Below are 6000 nucleotides of genomic sequence, written 5' to 3' on the forward strand. Positions count from 1 at the left end.
TTTAATCAGAACATTCTGAGAGCATTTTTAGAATAGTGGGGATTACAACTCCAATTTTTTCACACCAACGTACTCTAACACCACCACCCTTGGCAAATATGTGTACCTGTTTCCTGCATGCTCTAAAATCACTAGCATATTCCGAACAACAATTACCTCTAGAGGGGAGACTGTCACTGGCAGAAGGCCAAGAGATGCACTAGCCTTTTCTATTCAATTGGGCAATAGGCTGCTTGGGCAATAGGTCTCCAATCATTGGATCCTAAGACACTATGATCTAAAGTATTTCAGGTAAGGGATACCCTACCTGTCACACAAGCTACACCGATATTAAAGAAATTATTTACTATTACCATGAGGTCACCAATGAGGTGTTATATGTGTGTGTGTGTCTAATTTTATTAATACATAGTGCATCATCTTTCACATGCCTGAAATATTTTCTACAAAAAAAGAAGAGAAAAATGAATCTAATCACACACCACTTGTTTCAATACCACTTCCTATCTCTCTCCAGTTTGGTAGGATGCAGCTGTTGGATTTAAATCTGCCAGCTGCAGTCTATGGAAACATAACTGCTTTGTGATTTAGTGCTTACTACCCTTCCCCACCTGCAAGCACATCCCTCATGAGTCTGTGTGATGAAACACCAAACCAGAAGGACACAAGGCAGAAATAGGAAACGACACGAGACTTATGGCTTTGCTAATGTATCCAACCTCACATGCTGCCAGGAAGGATTCGAATGAGGATAAAAACAAATGCATCTGATTGCTGACAAAGCAGACTATTTTTTAAAAAAAATCTCAGATATAGGGAATAACTTCAAAATCAACAATACCCTGTGTTCCTACTTACAACAAGGATTGGTGTTACGTTATGATCTCCCTGAAGCAAGACCCCACATTTCACCAGGGAAGCCCTAGCCCCTGGCAAGGCAGTACACATTTCAAATTCCAGCTCTGCCTCTTAGCCCCACTTGAGTTTGTTCTCTCTTGTGTTTTTATCCCATCATTGTTAGAGAAGATAGTTATGGAAGTGTAAGTTCAGAATGTGAGATGAGCACAGGGTTTCCTCTGAAAGCGGAGTGAGCATCCCTCGCTTACAAAGTTGAAATCTGAAATGCTTTCAAAATATGAAATGTGTGGAGCATGACATGATACCGCAAGCAGAAAACCAAATATGGCCTCATGTGACTGACAGGCCTCAGGCAAAATGCAGGTGCGCAAAACAATTTAGTCACTGATCCCAAGGGAGCAAAAAGACCCTCCAAGCACCTTTTACTGTGATACACAAGTTTTGTCCCATGCACAAAACTTATTTTAAAATTGTGTAAAATTACTTTCAGTTGGGGGTGGTGCTGTGGCATAGTACGTTAAGTTTCAGCCTCTGATGCAGGCATCACATATGGGAGCGGGTTCAAGTCTGCTCCAGTTCTGATCTAGCTCTATGTTTACGGCCTGGGAAAGCAGTACAAGATGGCCCAAGCTTTTGAGCCACTGTACACATGTGGGGGACCTACAAGAAGCTCCTGGGCTCTTGGCTTCAGGCTGGTTCAGCTCTGACCATTGTAGTCATTTGGGGAGTGAATCAGCAGATGGAATATCGTTTTCTCACTCTTTCTCTCACACATCCTCTCCTTTTTGTAATTCTGTCTTTCAAATTAAATTAATATTTCAAAAAATTACATTCAATCTACATTATCTATATATGTATACTGTGTATTAAGATGTGTGTGTGTGGGGGGGGGGCAGCGCCATGACCTAGCAGCTAAAGTCCTCGCCTTGAATGCTCCAGGATCCCATATAGGCGCCGGTTCTAATCCCGGCAGCTCCACTTCCCATCCACCTCCCTGCTTGTGGCTTGGGAAAGCAGTCGAGGACGGCCCAAAGCCTTGGGACCCTGCACCCACGTGGGAGACCTGGAGGATGTTGCTGGCTCCTGGCCTTGGATCAGCACAGCACCGGCCTCAGCGGTCACTTGGGGAGTGAATCATTGGAGAGAAGATCTTCCTCTCTGTCTCTCCTCCTCTCTGTATATATATCTGACTTTGCAATAAAAAATAAGTAAATGTTAAAAATAAAAAGATGTGTGTGTGTGTGTACATAAGATGTGTAAGAAGCAAAAAAGGAACTCCATGTTTAGACTTGGAACCATTGCTAAGACATCTCATCACATCTATGCTGATATCTTAAAATCCCAAACACTATGATCCTAAGTATTCACATAAGGGATACCCATCTGTCATACAAGCTACACAAATATTAAAGTCATTATTATTTACTATTACCACATGGTCACATGAGGAATCAGTGTTGACACAAGAGAGAAAATCATTTTTATCACAATTCATAAGGATGTACATCCATGTGCAGGGCTCAGGAAAGTGCTTGGTGATGGAGACATGAATTCATGCTTCAGAGTACGTACTGAGCTGGTGCAGTGCCTTGGAGCAATGTCCTGTGTCTTTCTATTTGGGCCTTGTGGCTGAATTCAAGGAGGCCGACTGGTGGTCAGGGTTTTGTTACATTTTGTTAGCACCTCAGAGGAGTGGAAACATATATTTAAGCACTACTTGTATCTTAATTATGGTGCCACACTGTGGCTGGGCCATGGGACATGGTGATTTGTGCCCTTTGTCTGGTCCCTAGCAGGCGTCCTCAGGACCTGCCCTGACCTAATGTCTATGCAATTGAGTCTCTCACACCAATCATTGGTGCTGTTATTCTTTCTTCTCAAGGGACATCTCTTACTTTTCCAGATACTTTACAGTGCTCCCTACAAGTCCTGCTTCTTATTTGACAAGTATAACTTGCAGTATGTAAGAATATCATTCTACAACCAATACACTCACCTCGTCTTAAAATCTTAGATTTACAACTTTAATCCCTATACTTAACATTTTTAGGTTAGTTTTTCCTTGGGTGACAGATATTAGATTAACAGAAAACACACACATACATTTTTACACTGAAAAGATCAGTTAGGTTAACAAGAACTGTCCTGAGAACTTCTTAGATCATTCAACTGCCTATAAATAAACTTCCTATATTGTACACAATTGCAAAGATCACTATTTGCTAGATGATGGAGGGCAAACTATATCATAGGATTTGTGGACCAACCGAAAGTCCCTAAGCACATTAGGCAACTAAACTAGAACTGAGGAAAATCAGAAGTACATTAAATAAAACCCTTTGAAAGGAAGGTGGCTTAAAGAAAAGTCAAAGTACCACACCAGACACAGGTATTTGTGACAATGAACTCTACAAAAAATCACTCATCCTAGTAAGAATATGGAAATACGTATAGGTGAAAAAAAATTGGTAAATGATTACATCACAGAGTTAATGGACCTACTAAGTGAAGATTTAAAGTGACCAGGCCACAAAGAAATGCACATCACCAAGTCCTGGAGAGGCAGTGATTGAGAAACTTTGAAATACGAGGATACTTTAAGAAATTCACGCAGAAAGCATTTAAAGAAAGGATAAATTAATTTTGGTGCACAAAAATCTGAAATCCATGAGTTTGGAGGGGTCTTTTAAAAATTTATACAGAACGAAGGTCACCAAGAAGCTAGGCATGTATTTCACATTTTTTTTTTTTTTACATCCAAACCATTCTATCTTTTAATTCCATTTCCTAGCAACTTTTTTCAAGTATATAATATTGATCTGTCAATACCCATTTCCCTTACAGTGGAAATTTACCATCTTTTATGGAGGCCAAAACTGGGCTCTGCTTTAGAGGGAATTTCTCAGAAACTAAAAACCTCCCAAGTGTGTGTGGGTATTCCGGAAGTCAGCAGAATCTTTTGTGACTGGCTTCTCACGAGAAGTTATGTGAAGTTCAGAGAGGATAAAACGTCAGCCATGCAAGTCATTCCTGTGTGAAGCTGAGCAGCAGCCCCACCCTCGCCAAAGCCCAGAGCAGATTCCCCTGCGTAAGAATGTAAGCACATCTGTACAGCAGTGTCCAGGGACACAGACGGCCTTCCAGGTCTGTGACCTTGGTCTCAGTGGCAGCAGGACCGGATCCTCCGCAGCCCCAGAGGCATCCTAGCTTCTCAGGGAGGGAAAGCTACCGCCTAGAGTCTGTTCAAAATGAGAAAGTTCTTTTTTTTGAAATTTCCATTTGGAGACCCCAATTTGTAGTCCTGCTTTGGTTTAAAACCACGCTAGATTCCAGCCAGCTTATCTGCCTGGATAGGGTGGGAGGTGGCTTTCTCATGGATACTAACTAACTAACTAACTAAACTAACTAAACTAACTAAAAATCAAAAAGCAACCATCTTCTCAGAAAGCAAGCATGAGGTACCGCATGGGGCAAGGTCACTCGGTACAGATCAAATCACCAAACGTGAACCCGCAATCCAAATGCATCCTTCTTGGTATTTCAAAATGCCAAGGAAAATCCCTTGGAGGAGAGAAGTTTGTCCTTTAAAAATCAGACAACGGTTTGAAAGTGGCCAAGGTAAGACACTATCTGAGACGCGTGGGACTGACCGAGTATACATACACCGAGTCAGCTCGTATTTGCACCTGATTCCCCTTCCCACCCTGAGTGCTCGGGGCACAACCCCCTAACCCGCTCCAGGGTCCTCTGGACCCAGTGGGGCTGCTGGGGTCCTGGACACCTGTGGCATTCGCGCCAGTTCCCCCATGGGTCTTTGCAGCGACTTCCTGGGTAGAAACATCTTGTGCAAGCTGAGGAGCCGGCCTTCCCCAGCCTCGAACCCCTCCAGTGCGAGCCTGGTCAAGCCAGCCTGGTCAAGGGATCAAGTGCACGGAATGCCCTCGCCCCCTCACCCCGCCCCACCCCGCCCCAGGGGACAGCTCTGTCCCTCCTGTGCCTTGCCAGGGAAAGGAGCGCGCGTTCTCGGGGCCTGTGACTCTCCCCACGGTCCTGCGATGGCCCCGAGGGCTCCCTGCCCTTGGGTGCAGCTTACCTTGACGGCCGGGACGCGGGACACCGGCTGGACCGTTGACTTGGTCTTCCGCGCTTCCGGACCCGGGGCAGGAGGTCCGGGAGTGCTGTCGTCCTTCCCTTCCCACGCAGCGCGCAGATGGGTGGCGCCGGCCGCCTTGCACCCCAAGCAAGTGAGGAGTGAGTGTCCGGGTGGAGACGCAGACGCGGACAGAAGTGGAAGTGGAGGGCTCGTCGAGGTGGGGGCCCCTGGGGCCCACTAAGGCGGGACGCGCGTTCACTCCTCGCTTTCCCGCGCCACCTACCGCCTACTTTGCCTTACAAGCGCCTAGCGCTCTCAGGGGGCGCTCCCACCCCGGGCCAATCCACCTGTCTTCCTGGTATTTTAGAAACGAGCAGGCCGGAAGTTTCGATAATCAGCTCAGTGGTATCTTTTTTTTTTTTGCGACTGGCTTCCGTGGTTGTTTACTTCAACCATTTCTGGGCTTCCTCTTTTCTGGCCGCTTGTGCAAGCCTTCCTGCTTGCCAGGCGGCCGGCATGCGGCGGGCGCAGGCACTTGCGGGTGGCAGGGTGCACGGAGGGGAGGCCTGATGTGGCCGCAGTGGTCTGACACGCTCGGTGGGCGGGTGGCGCACTGGGCCGGTTTTTTCACCCTCAGTTTGACAACCCGGGTAACACAGAAAAGGGGCGCTGAGGCCGATGATGGCCCCCCCCCCCCCCCACGGTTAGGATAGCAAGGGAAGGTTTGGGAAATAGCCTGTGATTGCTGTGAGATGTAGATTCCTGGGAGAAAAAAGTGGCTGGAGATGGTTGAAGTTACAGACGTTAGGATCTGTTCCCATGCAACAGTCAGTGTGGCCAAATGAATCCTTGGTTGTACACTCCTGCACTCAGAGAGAGGCATGGGGGCAAGCTGTTGGACACATTAGGGACACAGGTTCAATTCATGCACGAGCTAGGTGATCTCAGTCTGGTCATTTATCCACGGAGAAACTATTAAACTATTAAACTATTAAACTATTTTTTTTTAAAAGATTTCTTTATTTTTTATTGGAAAGACAGATTTACAG

General features: G+C 46.0%; 1 protein-coding gene across 1 annotated transcript in view; it reads right to left on the reverse strand.

The window, feature by feature from the left end:
- The window catches only part of LOC121161614 (amyloid beta precursor protein binding family B member 1 interacting protein), a 79253-nt gene extending 73930 nt beyond the window's left edge, over window positions 1-5323 (reverse strand). The window contains exon 1 of the mRNA XM_040988103.1: window positions 4952-5323. The gene's annotated coding sequence lies outside the window, so the exon portion shown is untranslated. The remainder of the gene's footprint in view (window positions 1-4951) is intronic.
- Window positions 5324-6000: the final 677 nt, after the last annotated feature.

Source organism: Ochotona curzoniae, unplaced genomic scaffold (genome assembly GCF_017591425.1).
Source record: "Ochotona curzoniae isolate NIBS_2020 unplaced genomic scaffold, NIBS_Ocur_1.0 contig_4797, whole genome shotgun sequence".
Taxonomy (NCBI): Eukaryota; Metazoa; Chordata; class Mammalia; order Lagomorpha; family Ochotonidae; genus Ochotona; species Ochotona curzoniae.